Raw genomic sequence first — 21953 nt, 5'->3', positions numbered from 1 at the left:
TCACAGACAACTGTTTGTGTCTGTAACTTGAACAGCCTTTTCCCCGATGTTCTTGGCCACTGTTGCCTAATGCTTCATGAACCTTCTGGATAGCTTCATGCTTGCTTCTGGGTATTATTTTTTGTATTCTTTGGATGTTGTCTCATGATATTGTTAGCTTTATCGTTCTGATTTCCAACTTGCCTTTTCATTCTCTCTCAGGTGTGAACTCCACTATTTTGCTGTCATTTATGCCTGAATTTAACGGCCATAAACATGGATTTATTAATGACTCCATGTCTGGCCTTTGGGATTGGGTCTGTTTCCCCCCTTTCAGCTTTAGGGATTGGGATTTTCCATGCCTCTTCCTTTCTCCTCTCATCCGAGCTTATGTCCGAAAGACCCCATTTCTTTGACATTATAGCCTCAATTAAATAGCCAAGCGTTTGTAAGTTAATGCCTAAACGGCTGCGCATTGATTATGCTTATTTCAATACCTCATCTTTCGTTTTCTTCAGTTTCACCCTTTTAATATTCTGAGATGTGGGCTATTTTTTATGCCTTTCTACCGAGCATCTCATAATGTTCTTTAGCCGCAACTACTTCTGGTGGTTCAACTTGAGGTAAGATTTTTTCCACAATTTTGTCATTTATGTGGGTGGTTTGGACCGTGTGTGGCGTCGATGTGTGCTTAATTCCTAAAATTTGACACTTGGCCCTTGTAATTTAGCTGCAACATACAGATTTTTTCACAAATTTAGAAGGCCTCTGTAATTTGACTGGTTTGCTTATAATGTTATAGGTTCGGGATAACAGCAAGAAAAAGTTCTCGGTGAGGTTTCTGGAATAAGGTTAGCTTTCTGGGTATCAAGTCATTTGTGTGGCTTTCTAATATTTGTCACTACGGAACAACATCTGCATCCTAAAATACCGAAAATGTAATAAGCGCAACTGAAGTAGTCGACAACCCAGACCTCAACTCTAAAGGAACACAAATGGATGTTGCAATACAAGCAGTGGAGACAAAGAAAAGAGATAGTTCAACCACTTTGGCACCCTCACCATCTACAAAGTCCAGTGAAGGAACCAGTGGTACAACCCCTGTAAAACAAAATGAAGAAACCACTAACAAGCAACGTATCTGAATGCTGCCTATTACAGCATCTAAAAGATTTTACTACTATTACTATCACTAAATAAGTGGATATACATAATGTCCTTTTGAACTACTCTATTATCTATCTGGATCATGGGAAACCTATTTGTCTGTACATTTTTTGGAATTTGCTGCATCTACTTATTTGTCTTTGGGAACTTGTTGATTCTAATATTGGATGGCTCTTATGTTGTTTGTCTCGTAATCGTATCTACCTCTAATTATGTCGCATAATGTACTATTTTTAGTTCAACGAAAACACTTCTTTAACTACAGGCACCAAACACTCGCGCGATGCGCGAGCACTCCCCTCTAGTTATAACTATAATTTTCAACTTAGACACTTTACCTCCTAAACTCTCAAATTTATCTTATTTAAATTAAATTGAATCAATAACAATGTTAGCAAAATTAATGGTGTAAAGGATCACACAAATCAATGACCACATGCTAAGAGTAGTCAAAAGGAGTAAAGAGATAGCAAAAAGAACAAAATGATATATCATTATTAATATGCACTATTTTTTATCTTGTTAATCTTGCTTACAATATTTGTTATAAATGGGACAACTTGGACCAGATACCAAAAAAAAATTGGTGTTCTAGTTGCCGTCCCTTGGTTCTTTTGACCACTTTCAATGTATTGTCATTACTTTGTATAGTCCTATATTCCGTTACTTTTACTAATATTGTTATTAATTGGATTTAAATGGGACAAACTTGAATGTTTAGGATTCAAGATATCCAAAATTGAGAGTTTAAAATGTAAATGGTCAAAAATCAAAATTTAAGGTGTAAAAAAAACTGTTACAAGTTCAGAAGTGCAAAGTGGATTGGTTCAAATAGGACTAACTACATTAAAGCTGGCGACATGTCTTTTTTTTTTTTTACGGAAACGTTAGAAAATATATTGATTTCAAACTAAGCTATATAAACTTGAGCAACGACTCATAAGGAGCTTTACAATAGTATCATTTGACATTAAAGACTTAGATATTCCTCATCTTGCACTAATGGAGTAGCATACTTGCTAATTCTTCTGCCTAGTTGATTACACTAGTTGCCTACCAAGCTAAATGAGCAGTTCATAAACAAAGCTTTAAGCATGTGAATATCCTCCAGTTGAGCAAAAAGTCTGATATCTGGTGTCTTGTTCGTTCTCAACACTCGCAGCAACTGAGTAGATGAAACTAACAGCTTAACATCTGGCCAAGGCTTTTCTCTAATTTTGCACAGTGTTAATTTGAGTGCAGCAGCATAATCCAGTAATTTGTCTCCTGTGCTTCTGTCCTTTATGGCCCATGCAGCATGCACGTTGTTGTCTTGTTTAGCCACTATGCCAATGCCTAAAGGTTTCTCTTCCTTTTGCTGGCTCACCTCCAGTACAATTATCATCATGTTGCTGTCTGCAATGTCATACGGCCCCTCTTCAGCTCTTGCTGTTGTTTCCTGACTGCTCACTCGTTTATCTCTACTTTGCACTTCTGTGTACTCTATCCATTCTAGATGAGCTTTCTGTACTATGTCAAAAGGATGACGGCATCTGTTGTTAAAAATTTTCTCATTCCTGGCTTTCCAAACTTGCCAGTTCACAGTAAGAGCTTGGTGCTGATGTCCTTCATTTCTGCTTGTTGCTTCCATTAGTCCACTCCACCATTTGTTGAAATGTCCAAAAGTTCAAATTTTGTGAACTATGAATCTCCAAATCTTGCAGGTGAATTAAAATATAGCTCCAACTATTCCCCATTTGGTACATAAAGCAGCCGATGTTAGGTGAAAAAAATCTTGTGAAACCAAGTGAGCGGATTTTTTTTTGAAGAAGAAGAAAAAAATCCAAAATATAATCAAGAAAGATCAAGATCCAACACAATGCTTCTTGAATAATTTTGTTCGCAAGGCAGAAATTTATAGGTAACATCCGAAAGGGTTTATCTGCGTATACTTATTTCGTCAATATTTGCTTCCACTTACAAATTTTGAACTTGTGGATTTCAGTTTGAACCAAATTTACAGTATGGCTTAGTGATTGAAGTCCAAATTTGAATTCTTAACCGTCCAAATTTAAGAATGGAAAGCACACATGTTTTTGTATTAAGAATTAAGTTAACACCCAATAATATATTATGAGAAAACAATTTTCCTGCTAAAAAAAAGACAGAAAATACAACTTAGAAAACCGAAAGAATGTACAAATCTAGAGAGACACACACACGCTAGCCTTTCAATTATGATCAATAATTTTCATGTCATAAGATCCTTTCTCTTTTCCTCAACAAAAAGACAGATCCAATCAATGCGTTTGTTTCTGATTCTGTTTGATCATGTTTGAGACGAAAGATAGGCCCCTGATAATAAACCTCGAACTGTGGTTGCCTTGTTGGAGCAGGAAACCGGGAACGAAATTTAAGCCAAAGAATGAACTCGGACAGAATTCAAGTCCAAAAGACAGCAACATGTTGACAGTTTCAATTAAACATTTCAAAAGATGTTTATCATCTGTTTACAGTCTGAAATAGCCTAGTTCAATATTGATTTGCAGCAGCTGGTAATATTAGTTTATAATTTTTTTTCACTTGATTTGCCGAATTATACAAAAAAATACTTTGCCCTTGATTTTTTTTTAACCCTCCCACCCTTCTTCACATTCTTCCCACTCCTAAAAACTGCTAGACACAAGATTTAAATCCTAAATCTCACGACAGGATGATTCTAATAGAGTTTCCTTGACCATTGAACCGATATTACTTTGTTCTTGTTTCTATGTTATCAGGATGATTCTAAAAGCTCTTCCCTAATCACGATCAACGCCGGAATGATTCTAATAGCCTTTCCTTGACCACTGAGCCGACAACTTAATTTGCCCTCATTTCTATGACGTGAATGGGGCAATTGGACAGAAAAGTCATGATTAATGAACTAACTTAATCACCGACAGCCAACCCACCTTACTTTTCTACGTACAATCCCAAATAGCAGCAGATCCAGTGTCCTAATGTACCCAGGCCTCGCCCCTCTCCCCCTCAAAAAAAAAAAAAAAAAAAAAGAGAACCAACCGTGAAAATAGAATTTGATTAAAAATTTTATCCTCCTCCAGTTCCATGGTCAGTATTAAGCACAGAATTAAAAAGTTGTACCTGTGAAAGAATGTCACAAAATCTTGAAGTATTAAGAAAAGTAAAAATACAATAAATGGAGATGCTAGTGCTGTTAGGTCATCGGTGGACTAGATTGCAAGTTTAGAACCGGGTCTAGGAATTAGAAAAATCTATAATGTCAACTATTGCACCATAAGCCACTTGTTTTTGGTGAAATAATCGCAACATACTTTTAGGCATGTAATAAAATTTGACGATTTTCCTCTTTCCCCATTTTCCTCTACTTAGTGACGTGCAGATTTCGAGGATCCTCTGATCAATTAGTCAAGAAAACTCACGCCTAGAAAAAACAAGAAAAGGCATTAAAAAAAGAAAAAACTTCCCAATCATGATTACATGAATGTCATCTACGCACACATTTTCTAGCGCTGAACACGGAACGACAAAAAGTACTTATCTCAGAAAATTAAACAACTGGTCCCTCTGTCTCCATTTTCTACTCACACTGTGTGTGTGCGTGTAAATCATGCATGGACTGACTGGTGAGCAGGCAGATGATAGATATCGTAAGAGGACCTCTTCTGTAGATGAAGGGATACAATCCATTTTCTGTCACACTGTGTGTGTGTGTGTGTGTTAGTTGTGTGTCTGTGTGTGTAAATCATGCATGGACTGACTGGTGAGCAGGCATATGCGTTGAAAATGCCATGCAAAAGTGTTGAAAAAGACCGAAAATAGTGTATGAAGTGGGGTTGGAGGACGGATTGATCAGATTATAGCCCTTTTTTTTTTTTTTTTTTTTGCCTCTATTCAACTTTTAAGAAGTGTTGAAATTAATAGTGTAACGTGCCCTTCAATCCATCAATCAGAAATAGTTCGTTGGAAAAGTAAAATTGCACTCATTTGATTGAGAAATAAATACTAGCAGACCACATATCTGTGCATGTCCTGATGTCAGCTAATTTAACTGATGAACTTCCAAATTTAGGTTGCAATTGTGGCTAATGAGTAACTGCTTGGCAGAGAATAATTCACCATAATGAGGATTTGGTTAGTTAGTATAACACTATAACTAATGTACTTCGCATGTGACTAAATCATTGTGATTTTTTTTTTTTTTTTTTTTTGCTTTGAGCACTTGATTTTCCCACCTTCAATGAGACTAATTCAGATTCGATTTAAGAAGCGTCGGCAGGCAGTCCGACTCTTACTCGAGGGTGAAGGTCCGATCTAGAAATTTTCAAAGCACCACGTGCGAAGGTCAAACTTGCGACCTCCCTTTAGTATTAACAACCTACTTACCAATTGTCCCAACCTCATGGGTTAATCATTGTGAATTTTGTTAGCATGTTTGAGAAGAGTAGTCATTCAATAAGGAAACACATTGGGAAATTGGAATATACAAAAGTCTAATGAATCTTGTGAACGAGAAAGAATGCTATTTGTATGTATATGTATGTATGTTCGTATGCATGTATATGTATATATAAGCATGAATTTTCTTTTCTTGAGCAAAAATTAAATACATAAAATGAGCTATGTGGTAAGTTCGTAATATAACAAAATAGAAAAAAAAAGATTGTGACTCCATAAACGGGAGGGAGATAAAATTGCAGACATGAAAAAGGGACAATATGAAGCTTGCTTTTTTTGATTACTTAAAACAAAAATATGGGTCGGTTTAGATTGAGGAATATTTGAAAAAAAAATATTTAGAATGACACTTTTTAAAATATAACATATGTGAGACAAAAAAGCGATTAAAAAACATGTTTCTGATGCAATAAATTTTTTTAATATTTTTTTAAACAAAATTTCAATCCAAATACAGACCCAATTGTTATTTCACAATTCACCACTTTTCTCCTTAGTTTTAATGGAAAAGCTTGCGGGTGCCGGGGAAAATGTGACAGGATTAGCAAATTTTGAGGGAAGATAAATTTGTGGTTCAATCAAGCCCGGAATAACAGATTACAGTTTGAGTCAGTTTATGGACCAAAAATGTTTGAGACACGAACGCCAAGATATCTATATTGGGCTAGAAAACAGATTGATTTAGATAAAAAGGCCCTGCAATTAATAAGAGTCCAGTGAACAAAAGCCCATTAACTGATTAAGATACGGTGCATGGGCTAGCCGAAAAGAGCGAGTTTGATAACAGGATGGAGTTTCCATCCCAGAAGAAAGTAAGGGATAATGATTCCAATTAGTGGCAAATTTTTTGGAAATTGAAGGTATACAAAGCAAAGCAAAGGCATATATAATAGCATCAATTTTATTTTTACTTATATCATTTTTTTTTTAAATTTGTTATATCTATTGATTTCAGATCTATATGTATCTGTACCATATTTGTTTGATTTATTTTCTGCCGTTAGTGCAAATTTGTTTGAATGAAATGATTTGAATAATAAATAGGAATTTAACTTTAAAAATAGCGGGACACTTGTTACTTTGAAAAATTATGCAATACATTGTAAGGTTGAAATGTGTAACAAATTTGAACAAGTCTTGACAATTCTGCTGATACATCAACCTTCATTTGGAATCCAATGCGAAATGAGGGAAGAAGATACAGAAGCAGTTGTCATCCAAGGATAAAGGGACTATAACAATTATGCGTACAATTGGTCCGTAAGAGAAAGATGTTACGCATTCTCATGCGTTAAATGCATGGAATTTGTTGTACTTCTAAGAAGTATGACTATTGAATCCACAAAAGTAGAAGATTTGTACACAATCTTATTCCAAGGATTTAACAAACGTGTGGTTTCTCTCTACTGTTTTTCCCCTTTTTAATGGCCTTCCCTCCCATGAATTTTGTTTGTTTCATTTTTCTAATGAAATCTATCCTAAGTTTTCTTAGAGAGAGTTTTCTGTTTCTTCTAGAGATTCCTAGTGACAATTTTCTATTCTCCTAGACGCGCCTATGGAGATTTTCTTTTTTCCTTATTTAATGGTTAAATCTAAACTTCTTTCCAATTTGGTTATCAGATCTGAATTTTTTTGAATCTTGAATCTATTGTGACATATCTCGCCATCATTATTGGAGATTGAAAACGTTGATTAGTAATCAAGATGTATAGAAGAGAGTTACAATGATTTATGTATTAGAAGACCATTACAAAATTTCTTATATTTTTCAGATCTGTTAGATAATTTCTCAGAACTATTATATTTGTTAAATTACATATCTATAATTTCTAGCGTATGTTTAATCTGCCATTACGGAGGTTATACTCAAATCGTGCCGGACAATTTTCAGAAATTTTCTTTTATCAAAAAAAAAAAAGTGATTTCTTGTACATATCTATGGTATATTAAAAATGTGGATTGTGTTTGGTGTTTTATTGTTATTGTTTTTTCTTTTAAACAATCCCTTAGCATTAAACACAAATTTAATTGCTCTTTTCGACGGTATTGAGAGTATATATGACGTAATAATATATAGCCTCAGCAGATATGCCTCTGAAGACCATAAACAACCAAAACAAAAAAAAACACTGGTGTAAGTTTTAATAGGTTTCATTGAAATAGTATAAATCTCTCAAACGCATAACTTCCATCGTTGATTTGAAGGTTTACATTGGACGCTTCTTATTGTTTTGACCAACGACCAACTACAAAAAATAAATAAATAAATAAACCTTGTACAAAAAAAAGTATTTAATACTAAGGAATGAGTTTCAAAATTAATGATAAAGACACCTATCGTTCGGTGAATCGGAATGAATTAATGGGTGTCATAGGCTCAACTTTTTAGTGGGAAGTCACTGTTTATTCACCCATGAAACTCATATTTTTAGTTAGAAATAAGAAAAAAAAACGGGTTACAAAATACTAGAATAAATTGAGAGAGTGTGATAAAAAATTTACAAGAAGCATGAGTAGAAAAAAAATGTAAAACCCATACCTAAGTTTTAGTTACCAACACTATTGAGTTTTAACAATATATATATATATACTGTACCGATTTGATGTATATGAAGTAAAAAAATGATTGAGAAATGAAAAAATTCACAGGGATTTCATTAGTTATAGCTTGACCATACAAAACTTCCTGGGATGATGTGCAAAAGGAAGGGAAGAAAAATATTGTGCAGAGACCAGGCCAGCGTATGAGCACAAGCAAATATACAAGAAGCATCTAAAGGAAATCTTTATGAAAATTTTTAGTATGATAGCGTATATGAAGTAAAAAAATGATTGAAAAATGTAAAAATTCACAGGGATTTCATTAGTTATAGCTTGACCATACAAAACTTCCTGGGATGATGTGCAAAAGGAAGGGAAGAAAAATATTGTGCAGAGACCAGGCCAGCGTATGAGCACAAGCAAATATACAAGAAGCATCTAAAGGAAACATTTATGAAAATCTTTAGTACGATAGCGTACAAACTATCAGTGTATATAAGATTTACTCAATCTTTATTTAGCAATTAATAGCCATCATCCATGAAATTCGGATGGTACAATTACCCCAAAAAAAAAAACACACATACACACACAGCGGACTGCAACATGATCTTGGACTTCAAAAACTGTCTGTCAAAGATGCAGTTTCATTCGAAAGACGTTTACTTCCTTGTGGAGAAAGAACAAGCCAGAAGGACCATCATCAGGCAGCAGAGCTAGCATAACAGGGCTTTCAGCGCTTTCTGCTGGGATCTGTTTGCCAGTACGGTAGTTCAAATCTGTACTGGTGGAGCCAGGACAAAAACAATTCACCTTGAAATTAGGCAACTTCTTGGCCAGAATTCTCGTATATGCTATAATTGCTGCTTTCGAAACAGAATAAGCTATAGGCCAGCCTTTGGCTTCCTGAGAACCAGCTTTGACATCCTTTACAAAAACTCATTAACCACCTCATCCACTCTGTCTTCCGTAAGGTTTTCACCATCACATAATATTCCGCTGGCCCATTCATTGCAAATCATCTGAAATACAGTGATATGTACAAGCAACTATGTTCTTATACTGAAATGATCAGGAAGTAAAAAAAAAAAAAAAGAAAGAAAATTGTTTGCCAAGTTCAAAGACAGAAAAAATGAGTTCAGGTACCTTTAATTTCCCCATGGTTGAGGAAACGTTTACAATTCTTGGTGATTGGGATAGCTGGAGAAGAGGCAAAAGGGCTTCAACCATTCTCCTTGTACCATAGTAGTTTGTTTCCACGCATTCTAGAGTTAACTCGTATGTGTGAGTGGATATAGCTTTCCAGTTAATGTGAGTTCCTCCAACCTGTGCAGGTGAGCAAATATACGCAAGAAGGCAATAAACATCCAAGTCTAATATACAGAATTAATTTTATTATGATCAACACAATCCAGATACAGCCCCTATCGCCCTCCCAAAAAAAAATTTAAAAGAAGTAAAAAAATAAATAAATACCCTTACTCAATTAAAAACGATGAAAACCCATATACAAGAGTCTAAGATACTAGGGGAACAAACCTAGGAGAGTGCATTGAAAAAGTCTGACATGAGTTGAAACTCAACCTTAGGTCATGGGTCCTTATCTATGAACTAAACACCGAATTTTTTTCGTCTATCGAACCCATATGGGACAATAAATCTGTCCATGAACCTAACAAAATAGAGCATAAATATATTTTTGCGTTAATAATAATGTCGAAACCTTTTGATTTACCTGTGAGCCCATTAAGACATATATAATAGCACATGTGTATGAATTGATAGGCACTGAACACTTCAATTTACTTGCGATAGCAGCATCTCAAGAAGCTACGAAAGCAAGCATGAGAACGTATTTATATATCATTATCAACCCCTTTTAATTGTAACTTTAGAGGAATGTGATAATATTGGTGCTTGGCAAACTTGAAATGTAAGAGATTTTAATCGATTTAAAATAGGAGTTTTGTAGCAAGCAACCTTAACACTTGTTTTCGTCGGATTACTTACACTAATTATGTGAATTTCAAACACTCCTGGCCATTAAGAATCTCACTTGATTGCTAGTAGATTATTCAAGAAATTGCATATATTTTTGTCTTGCAGTTGCAGGTGTATTGCAGCCCAACATACTTACCCCTCCAGCTGCTGCCGTTGCAGCTTTTAGAGCATCAGTATCTACAAGGGATCCACCAATCCCTGCATTGTTCACCTGACACCATTCAAAAAAAAAAATTTTAAATAAAAAAAAAGAGATAAAGGTGACAGCAATCTAATGTTTGTACTTTTGTTTTCTTTATTGTAGGATCGTTATAACGTAACGCTGAAAGATTGGAAACTGTTAAATGACAAAACCAAAAGAACTACAAGATAAACAATTACTAGAAGCTAAATTAAGTAAACAATATAAAAAAATAACTCAATTTATAATTTTCTAACAATACCAAGATATCAAGCCTCCCAAACTGAGTCTTGACAAATTCAGCTAGGGAGGCCACACTGGAAGAGTCTTCCACATCAAGCTGATGAAAGAGCAAATCCTGATCAGAAAAGTCATTAGACTCTTTGAGCTCCACAGCATTAACTCCCCTCTTCTTATCTCTAGCAGTCAGCAGTACAATGATCCCTTGAGAAGCCAATTGCCTGCAGATTTCAAATCCTATTCCTTTGTTTGCACCTGCTGTAACAACTGCATATCTGCCATTAAAAGGAAAAAAAAAGTTACAACGAAAAGAATGGTCTCCACAATCTTTTACTAGGATTCTTTAAATTATAACTCGTACCTCTTTTGTGCATTACCATTGGTTGCTCCTGCCATGAGTGCTAAAGAGGCAAAGATGTTTGAACAAGAGAGTCAGGAGTTCTTTGGCTTTTTCTTCAGTTACCGAATGCTGACGCACATGTGGAAATATGGAATGTAAGATATGCTTATATAGGAACTAAGAATTCACGAATGCACGTAAACATGCGAATAGATACTCAGCAATTTGAGGTTTAGCTATTCCAAAATTTAAAGTAATAGGGTTATTAGAAATATCAATACCTGTTCAATCAGGTAAGCTTTCATGATATTGTGGTGGGAAACATGTAGATTTACATAAGCATGTTCTTGATCCACTATCAATATATGTTGCAAAGTATTCAACTTTATAGGTTATTCTATAGGTATATAAATGATAAATCCTATATTGATTCATCATTTCGGTGCCCAAATTTAAGTCAAAAGTTTAAGTTTGGATTGACTAACAAGATATTCATATTTATCATTATTGATGTAAAAAATATTTTTATTTCTAAAGTGTATCAGGATGTGTAATATTTATTGATACGGTACCAAACAGGTTTGAAATATCTTCCATTAAATTTTTCAAGAGAATATAGTGCATACCATATCTAGAGTAACAATTTTTTATTAACAAAAGAAAAGGATCCAACACGCTTCCATAGCTTAAATCTGATTTTTGACAAAACTCTACCTACCTCCCGGAGAACTTCTTACTTGAGCGTTGTGGTCTCCAACCACCAGGATGACTTACTTTAAGGATCGTTTCAGATTTTTGCAATACAGTTTAGTTTTGTTTCCCACCTCTAAGCATACTCAGATGCAAAGTAAGAAAAGTTGTGAAGAAAACTTCTTCTTTTATTAATGAAGAGATTATAGTACAAAATAAGTTTGGCACACTACTCTTTCTCTCTCTCTCTCCACTAAACATGAGAGAAAATTTTACAAGACAATTGGCTTCTTCGGTATGTTGACTTGCCAAATTAAGTTGAATTGAAAGTTGTATTCCAAGTTGAGTCCCCTTTTTCACATGCCATCTACCTATTTATAAATAGGTTGGCGGATCTCATTGCTGGACTAGGATACTTTTACTAGGATTCTTTAAATTATAACTCGTACCTCTTTTGTGCATTACCATTGGTTGCTCCTGCCATGAGTGCTAAAGAGGCAAAGATGTTTGAACAAGAGAGTCAGGAGTTCTTTGGCTTTTTCTTCAGTTACCGAATGCTGACACACATGTGGAAATATGGAATGTAAGATAAGCTTATACAGGAACTAAGAATTCACGAATGCACGTAAACATGCGGATAGATAGTCGGCAAATCCATGTACTTCCAAATACATGCAAACGGTTGCCGACCGAATGAATCTTCTCAGTTGTTTAGGATTGTCAGCTGTAGTTGCGATCAGTTCTACAGTTGCAATAAGATAAGTGCTCGTAAGCATCGTTATTAAACCCAATCCGGCCTAACGGTTCAACCGATCAATCCAATGAACCGGTCGTGAAACTGGACTGAGATACTAATTGGATTGTTTGAGCAATAAATCCGTTGACTTGCTAACGGACCGGCGGTTCAACCAGTCAATTCGGCTGAACCTGAGGCCTTACATATAAAAGTAAAGTGCAATCACCACTGGACCAACAATCCATTTTATACTTGTTTGGTCCTTCTTATATCATATATTTGATTTTTATTTTTATTTTATTTTTTTCAAAACAAAATTCGTTTGGAATCTTTTAATAAAATTTTATTATTCTTCAAATTTTATAAGTTATGAAATGGATATAAAAAATAACATATTACACAATTCATTTTAAAGGCAAATATCATTTTTAATAACCTTTTGCACTTAAAATTCGGAGATAAACTGGATAATTACACTTAGATAAAATTTTATACTTGAAGTTTGGTGGATTATTAATTAAATTTAGGTTTCGTTAATTCTTATAAGAATTAATAATTTTATAATAAATTGAACTAATTGAGCATTTACTATGACATAATTTATTATAGTTTCAACCATATTAAAAATTATGAGACATAGTATTTAAGTATATTTTGTGACCTACCGGTTGGACCACTCATCCACTAGTTCAAACAGTAACCCGTTGACCCACCTCTTTCGTCGTGTTCCTTTCCGGGTTGGGTTTAATAACTATGCTCATAAGTACTCTTTTTTGACAATTAGCATACGTGGCTTCCCCTGAGGGTGGAGCCAATACAGCATAGTAAGTGGGATCAAATAATAGTACACTCAACTTTAGAGCCTATTTGGAATGTTATCTTTTAGAGTCTTTGTAGAAAAATATATTGTAACGATTTGACATATGTGAGGTAAAAAATGAATGAAAAATATGTTCACGAAAATTATAAAATTTTTTGGAGAAAAATTTAAAATTTTTTGGCAGTACATTTTAAAGAAAAAATAGAATATAAAAATAAAGAAGTAAAAGCAACTAATATTACATACATATTATTTTTTTATAAAAGCAAGTTTCATTAATAGATTATTGGAAATCGTCAAGCACAATTTGGTTTACATTAATGCTCTAATGGCAAGTTAAACATGCACTAGAAATAATAGACCTGTAAAATATTTATAGTTGTGCACTATGAGCACTCATCTACCGAAAACATTGCAAAATCAATTCATTATCAATTTTGCTGAATACATGCTTGTCAATGTAAGTAATTGAAGCTCTTGCTTTTGAATGTTTGCAAGCTACCATCAACTTGATTTTCTAAACCTAGATAAAATTCATAATAATTTAATTTTGTATTATAAATAAAAAAATTTAGCATCCACTTGAAAATTTCTTATTTTTGGACACTTTGAAATTTGAAAGAATCGATTTTCCCACTCCACTTAAGAAAGCTCATTTCTTGTTTTTGGAAGCTTTGGAAGAATTTATTCTTGAAATAACGTCCATAAATAACTTGAAATAAATTCAAAATTCTTGTGATGATAACATGATGAATTTTCAATTGTTTGGGAATCGATGTATATAAAAAAGAGAATCTATTAAAATTTAGTGTGGTCAAATAAGATACAAATTTAAAATTTCTAAATTTTCTAAACCTAAAAATTAATTTTTTTAAATTTAAGTGTGGTCAATTAACCCCACTTGCTTCCATGTGGCTCCATCAATGCTTTCCCATTAGTGAAGTAGCGAATTTATGCAGGTACTCATGGTCTTCTTGTACTTTTGCATAAGATTATATGACTCTTCTAAGATTTTGAAAAAAATCACATAACAATCATGTAGTTTTATGTAAAACGAAAATTTGACGAGGAAATGGTTTCTGTAACATTGCAAGTTTAAATGTTAGTATTGCCTTTATTCAAACACTTAATTCAATAAGGGTTGTACAAAATCATAGTGAGAGTATGTAGATTGATGTAAAACTATGGGAGAGTTATATGGATAATTATAAAGAATTATAGGATAATAAGTGAATATTATAATTTCATAGCATGCATTTTAGAGTGCATCTAGATCAACCACCAGAATTGGAGAAAATTTTTCATTCATGTTCCATTTTATATAAAAATTTTAGGTTATTTATATAAGAGGTTATGTGAATATTTGAAATTTTAGGGAAGTCATATTATACCATGCATATTATGCAAAGCATAGAGGGATTATGAGTAATTTACCCAATGACTTCGCCTGGAAATTTATGCCATTTTATAATGGCACAATTTTAAATTATTGTGGATGATTTGGCAATCAAGTTTAATGAATATGTCAATCATTTGGTAATCTTTTCTTGTCTGAAGTGAAATATGCCAGGTGGTAACATTTTTTTTTTCTTTCTCAACATACCTTTCTCTCAAACTTCAGGTCTTCAACATTTTTTTTATGACGTCTAAACTTATCTTCTTTTAACTTACTATTATCCAGACTAAAATAGGCTTAATTGGACGCAGGAATAATCCATAGGCAAAGTCTCACTATGACATTGCCACCCCTCTTTTTATTCTCTTTTTCTCTACCTCAGCCTTTTCTTTTTTCTTTTCATGTTTCATTTTTTTTCATCAAAGAATACAGCATTTTTCTCTTTTAATTTTGTGAGATTTGTAAAATTTAGTCTTGAATTACATTTAAATCCTTGTTACAGTCCTGAATATAGTATGTTACCGTGGGTGCAGTAGAATTTATAAAAGCCAAGCAACAAATGTTAAAAAAAAAAACGCTTGAAAGTGTTGCTGAGCTCAGTGCATATCAAACAAATTGTAGCATCTAGCAATGAATAATGGATGAAATCATTTGGAATCGAAATACTTCATTAAGAGAAAACCACAAGCATAATTCCAATTGAAAATTTTTGTGACAAATATGTTATATATGCCGTTTTCCGGGCCTTGCGTTCCGAACTCATGCCACTTCTGCCTCGTTGACATATTTTGAATAGTGAACAATCCGGGATGTTCTTTAATTCCAGATCCGCAGTCCCTTCAACTGAACTTCTTTTCAATTGTCACCATTTCAGTAGCAACTCAATGTCAATTCTATATTTATGTCAGAAATCCTGTTTATTTAATTTGTCGTATGCTGTTTATTTAAATTTCTTTTACCCTCGCGTGATCGATGGGATTGACACTGAGTTTGACACCAAGTAATAACATAGAAAATCCCAATTACCTTAAAATTAGGGAAAAGTTTAGAATTTCTTGATGAATTCTTGTATAAGCATTCATGGCTGCTGTCTTTACTGCAAACTTTGCTAAGCTATGTGCACAGCCATTCCCAGTTCTATGAACAAAAGAGAAAGTACATTGTTCAAACAAACATCTCATATTTGCAACGTCCTCAAGGATGATAGCTATCCTGGTTTGCTGCTCATTTTCCTTGTTAATCATGTCCACCACCTCTTTGCAGTCCGACTAGAACTCTACTGTCTTCCAGTTAGCTTTCCAGACCATTTGCATTCCCATCCTGATTGCTACTATTTCCTCCACCTGTGGCTCGCTATGTTTGAGTTCAGCTCTTGCCTATGCTTTCATCAACTCTCCTTCTGCATTTCTGGCCACGACACCTATGCCCGTTCTCTCCATGTTTTGTGAGAATGCGGCATCAGAATTTATCTTTATCATGCTCTTGTTGGTGGTCTCCATTTCTCTCCTCTATTTGAGTTTGTTGTTTGTTGAATGAACTCCCCAGCTATATCTTATTGGGCCTCTATATACTCATCCCATTCTACTATAGCTTTCTGCACTGTCTTCCTTGGGTCTGATTCTTTTTCATCAAAGGCTTTCCTGTTCCTTGCCTTCCATATTTGCCAAAGAATATTTACAGTTAGTGCTGTGTTCCTGTCCTTGTTCCCTTTTTTTTGCTCCTAATATCCCTTCCCACCATCTTACAAAATTACCTCGCAGCTCCTTCAATCCATCCCATTGTAGAGGTGCTAGTTTCTATGTGGTTTCAGCAGTGCCACAAAAGAACAGCATATGTTCTATTGTTTCCACCTCTTCCCCACAGCTGCGACACATTGGACTGCCTTTACCTGTTCTCTTTTTATTTGTTCATTCACTGGCAGACTGTGATGTAGGCACCTCCATATGAAGTGCTTCAGTTTGTGTTTCATCTGTAAGGTCCACACACTTTTTCAAATTTTTGAGTTCTATTGATCATAGCTCGTGCTTCCACTATCTCCCTTCAGCCTTTCCATGTGCCGATGCTGCCTTATTTCCATTGCCACATCATAGGCAAATTTCACCGTAAACACACTTGCTTTGGTGTATCGCCAATACAGTCTATCCTGGCAGCCTGTTATACTGAGTGGAATAGCCTTGATCTTTTGGACATCCTCTGCTATAAACCAGTGATTCAGTATTTCCTGGTTCGAATCTCCATCTGCTATCAGTTCATCTACTTTCCTTAGTGTGCACTGTGGATCTCTTCTAGTTTTAATCCTTCCATCCTCAGTCCCTTGTATCCAATTATCCTGCCAAATATCAACTATTTTCCCATTTCCTACCCTCTTCCCTATCCCTCTTGTCACCAATTTTCTTGTTCCAAATATGCTTTTCTAAGTCCAAGAAGTTGCTCTAGGGGTGTCTCTTTCCCAGTTCTATGGTTATGCTAGATACTTTGCCTTCATTACCTTACTCACAAGCAAATCTGGATTGGTGAGTATTCTCCACAGTTGCTTGGCTAAGAGTGCTTCATTGAACTTTTCCAAATCTCTAAATCCCAGTCCCCTCTTACCCTTTACCTGCGACATCTTGTTCCAACTAGTCCAATGCATTTTCCTCTCATTCTCTCCACCTCCCCACTAGAATGTAGCTATCATCTTACTTATATCCTTACACAGCACTTTTGGAAGCTTGAAACATGACATGGTATACGTGGGAAGTGCCATTGCCACAGACTTGATCAGAATCTCCTTTCCTGTGTGACTTAACAGGTTCCTTTTCCACCCTTATAGCTTGTCTTGCACCTTGTGCTTAATATAGCCGAATACCTGTTGCTTTGATCTACCTATCAACATAGGTAGTCCTAGGTATTTTCCACTCGCAGCCTCCTTCATATTTCCCAGCTCAACACATATGTCCTTTCTTAGCTCTTTGTTTGTGTTTGCACTAAAGAAAACTGCAAACTTCTCATAGTTGATGGCCTGTGCTAAAGCTTTTTCGTGAGCAGCAAACATCCCTTTCATTTGTTTAGCTTCCTGTGTGCTAGCTTTAGAGCAAAATAGAGAGTCATCAGCAAATAATAAATGAGACAGTTTTGGACAATCCTTCTCCACTTTGACTCCTGTTAGAGCTTTGCTATTGAGTCTTTGGTTCATCAAGTTGGACAGTCCCTCAGCACAGATAAGGAACAAATAAGAGGAAAGGAGATCCTCTTGTCTAATGCCCCTGGATGGTTTTACATATCCCACCTTTTGGCCGTTCACATTAAAGGAATAAGCTACTGTGGTGACACAGTTAAGGATCCATTTTACCCAAGTGGGACAGAAACCCATCTTCATCATCATCCTCCCTAAGAACTGCCATTCTACTCGGTCATAGACCTTTGATAGATCAAGTTTTAGGGTCATAAAACCATTTCTGCCTGTTCTCTTATTTTTCATAAAATGCAGCAGTTCCTGTGCTAAGATAACATTATCAAGGATGTGCCTACCAGGGACGAAAGTAGATTGGGCATAACTAATGCATTTTGGGATGACTCTTTTTAGTCTGTTTGCCAGCACCTTTGCAATGACTCTATAGATGACGTTACATAAAGATATAGGCCTATACTGGGACAGGTTTATAGGAGCTTCTACCTTAAGAATCAGGGTCACTATTGTTTCATTCAAACCTTTTAGTAAATAACCCCCAGAAAGAAAATTTTGAATAGCCATCACAATGTCATTTTTGCAAGTATTCTAGTATCTTTGGAAGAAGAAAGGGGATATACCATCAGGACCTGGAGCTTTATCTGGGTGCATAGAGAATAATGCAGCCTTCACTTCCTTTTCATCCACTGGTTTAATCAGCATTTCATTCATCTCCATTGTGACTGTACAAGGGACTCCTTCAATAACTGCTTCAAAGTCATCCGGCTTAGAAGATGTGTACATTGCCTTGTAAAAATTGCATATTTCCACCTTTATCTCTTGTTCTGTCTCACACCATTTCCCATCTTCCTTTTGCAGGCCTGATATTCTATTCCTTTGCCTCCTAGTTCTCATCCCTGCATGGAAAAAAGCTGTATTTTTATCTCCCTCTCTCAGCCATCTGCATCTTGCCTTTTGTGCCCAATATATCTCCTCCTGTTTGTAAGCCTGACTTAGCTTCAACTTCAACTCAGCAATGACCCCCATGTTCTCCTCATACTTCCCCTTTTTTGCTTCCAGTATCTTTTGCTTCAAAACTTTTATCTCTTTCCCAAAGTTTGTCTTATTTTTCTTACTTTGATCTTTGCAGTTATTTTTCTTAGTGTATTCATGGCTGCTATCGAAACTGTGTATATGCAACAGGCCGGCAATTGACTTTGAGGGCTCTCTCTTTCAAGTGTTTTAGACATTCGTCAGCACCTAAACTACTTTTTCTTCTGCTAGGTTATCGACATCGCTAAATTACTCCTTTAGCACATCCATTTCGGAGTATTCTAACAGGTGTTGAGAAAAATCAAATGAGTTGCTTCTGAAGTCACATTATTAATAACGTAAAATAACAGGAGACAAAAAGGAAAAAAAAAAAAAAAAGCCATAGGTGCTACTATCTATACTGTGAAACATAAAGGCTCTTGGATTTGTTATCACAAAGGGGGTATAGATTTTTAAGGTTAGGTTGAATCTTCAGTTGAAGGAACTATAAGTTTCGTGTTCAGTAGTTTACAAATAACATAAGATATTTATTTGTAAATGACATTCAACTCCTGAAGATGCTTTGATGAAGAAATATTACCGACTTCCATTTGAAAAAGAGATAGAAGCAAATTTTAACAAATCTTGGCGATGGTGACAGATGGAGAAGAAGAAGAAGAAGGGCTTCAACCATTCCTCTTCACCATAGTAATTTATTTGCAAATCCCAACTCGCATGTCTGGATATCAAGTCTTCCAAACTGAATCTTAACGAATTTGGCCAGAGAAGCAACACTAGATGATTTAGACTTACCAAGTCTTTTTTTTCTATTTGTTTGTAGAAAAAATTTAGATAAATTCGATTCCAATCACTGTCACGAGTCAGTATGTTTCCGGCTTTCCACGACCAAGTTGATCAAGAATAGGATATGTTAAGTCCTACAGAAACCTTTGGCTTTTCGATTCCAGGGGTGGAATTACATGTAATCCAGTAGTGCCACGTGCCTCACTGGCCAAAGCGAAACTTTAACTGTGGGTATAAAGATTTCACAAAAAAAAAAAAAAATGTTCCGCCTCAGAAATTGTTTCTACCTTAGATGTACACTCACTGAGGAAAAAAAAAAAGAGAAAATAGGTGTACGTTCTAAGTAGTAGATTTTTAAAAATAAATGTGTCTGCCCCAATGATTTGTCAGAGGAGGCATATATATGTGCCTATAGGTGATTTGATATTAGCTTTTTTGTATGAGAGCCAAGTACATAATACAATTCATCACTTTGACCATGATTACAAATATAAGTCGAATTCTGTTAACAGGAGTTTAGTCCATTTGTGAGATTTTGAATACATCAAAGTTTGTACTTTCATGACTTTTAACATATTAGTGGGCGTGTCGGGGGCAAGGGTTGAGTTGAATGGTAAGTGTAAAGGAATTATAAATAGAAAATCTTGAATTAAAAAGCTCCCACTTTAGAAAGTGGAATTTGGTTTTGATTGCTAGGTGCTTGAAGCCAAGTCCGGTGTAAGTGCTCAAGGTTGAAAAGCTAATGTAGTTGGTGCAGTTTTGTGCTGTTAGTTCCTCACATTTCTGGTTAAGAATGAGGTGGCTTGTCATTTTTACCCTAAAAATTAAACATGTGATGTGAGCCTGATTTGTTTCATCCAAATTGAAGCCATTTCTTAAAGGGAAAAATGCACTTTTCATTCTCAAAGTTTGGGCTGTTGACTAATTTCATCCTCAAAGTTTCACCCAAAACACATTTCATCCTCAAAGTTACGTAATTTTGACCAATTAAGGACAATTGACGGGAAATGAAGAAATTGGTGTTAGACCCAACTGTAAACCCAACAAAAAATGGATTTAACCAAATGGAGCCATTTTTTAACGGAACAAAAATTATTGCAACGGACGAAAACCAACATTCTTCTCCTTCTTCCCTCTGCCTTTTTGCAACCCCAAAATTTTTTTCCCAATCTCTGGATTTCTTAGGCGCTTGCAAATGCTAAATCCAGTTTTAGGGCTCATTTACTTGGTGGAGGTTGATTTCCACCACATCCCCATCCCTAACACCCACCTTGGTTTCTTCCTCCTGCACCTCCCTATCCCCAACCGCCTCCTTCACCCCCTCCACCACCACCACCACCTCCTCCTCCTCCTCCACTACTGTCGCCGCCACCACCACCACTCCCACTTCCCCAACCATGGCCTCCACTATTTCCACCACCACCGCCTCCTTTTCCACCCCTACCCGCACCTCCACGTCCATCTCCACCGCCACCACTGCCAGCACCTCCGCCACCACTACCTCTTCTTCTACCGCATGTATGTTTTCCTCTCCTTTTCCTCCTTCCACCACCTCTCCCTCCACCACTACCACTTCCACCGCCTCCACCTCCACCTCTACTGCCACCGCCACCGCCGCCACCCCCTCCTTCTCCTCCACTACCTCCATAGTACGCAACCTGATTGCCATTTACTTCCAGAACTCGTACCATTATGGTGATCAATCACATTCCCATCCTTTGCATGTTGACCATTTCCACTCTCACTTCCCCAACCACCGCTCCTCCATTTCCACCACCGCCTCCTCCCCCACCCCAAAACAATAGATGGGATTATCTGAGGATGGGTGGAGAGATTGTGAAATATGGATATGATATCGAGCTTAGCCTGCACACTTAGATTCTGGAAACCGTGTTCTTCTGCCAATTGGGAATTCAGAGATCCAACCAGGATTTGGACAGCCCCAGATGCTGCGATTGCTAACTTGTTAGCGGAGCAAGAAGAAAGAACCAAGAGGGCTGCTGCTGCAAGGTCAATCAATGACTCTTTTTGGCATTGAATGATCTCCAGCAATACTGGTATGGCACTAGAATTTGCAATTCGGATCTTGTTTCTGCAAAAATCATAGCAAAATTAGATGGGGAACAATTCTACAGCCAATGCCTTCGGATGCAACTTCAAAAATTGCAAATTTTAACTGATGCAAACAATACCTTTCATTGTGAAAAGCTAGACAAAGCAGAGCAGAGTGCCGCTTCAGTGGCTTCATATACTTGCTTACAAAGCATCGTAACGAGCCGAGAAATGATCCCTCTTTCTGCTAACTTCTGTCTTAGTTTAGTTGCAAGTTTACCAAGTTCTCTGGCAGCTAAAATATGAGCTTCCCGCTCATTAGATAGAAGGGCTTCCACTATCACATCTTCCATCGTTGGAAGCCCTCT

The 21953-nt window shown here is 35.9% G+C and overlaps 1 pseudogene; it reads right to left on the bottom strand.

The window, feature by feature from the left end:
• Positions 1–8644: 8644 nt before the first annotated feature.
• On the bottom strand, positions 8645–20784 carry LOC113714226 ((+)-neomenthol dehydrogenase-like; annotated as a pseudogene).
• Positions 20785–21953: the final 1169 nt, after the last annotated feature.

The sequence above is a fragment of the Coffea arabica genome, chromosome 10c (genome assembly GCF_036785885.1).
Source record: "Coffea arabica cultivar ET-39 chromosome 10c, Coffea Arabica ET-39 HiFi, whole genome shotgun sequence".
In the NCBI taxonomy this organism is placed as follows: domain Eukaryota; kingdom Viridiplantae; phylum Streptophyta; class Magnoliopsida; order Gentianales; family Rubiaceae; genus Coffea; species Coffea arabica.
This window is presented reverse-complemented; position numbering and strand designations above follow the sequence as displayed.